A 209-nucleotide genomic window follows, 5' to 3' on the forward strand; every position below is an offset into this window, starting at 1 on the left:
AATCATCCGAGAAGCGAACACATGGGATTTCTGAGATGGCTTTGTGTCTATCGAAGGTCTCATTGATCATGTGGACAAAGGATGGAGGTTACATTATAATCATAATCCAAAATGCAAATACACGATCCCCCGATATTTTCAGGTATTGCTTTGCGAATCCATTATGTGACACAGTCGTAGCGTAGGCTTATAAGTGAGGGATCACGCGC

Source organism: Penaeus monodon, chromosome 25 (genome assembly GCF_015228065.2).
Source record: "Penaeus monodon isolate SGIC_2016 chromosome 25, NSTDA_Pmon_1, whole genome shotgun sequence".
NCBI lineage: Eukaryota > Metazoa > Arthropoda > Malacostraca > Decapoda > Penaeidae > Penaeus > Penaeus monodon.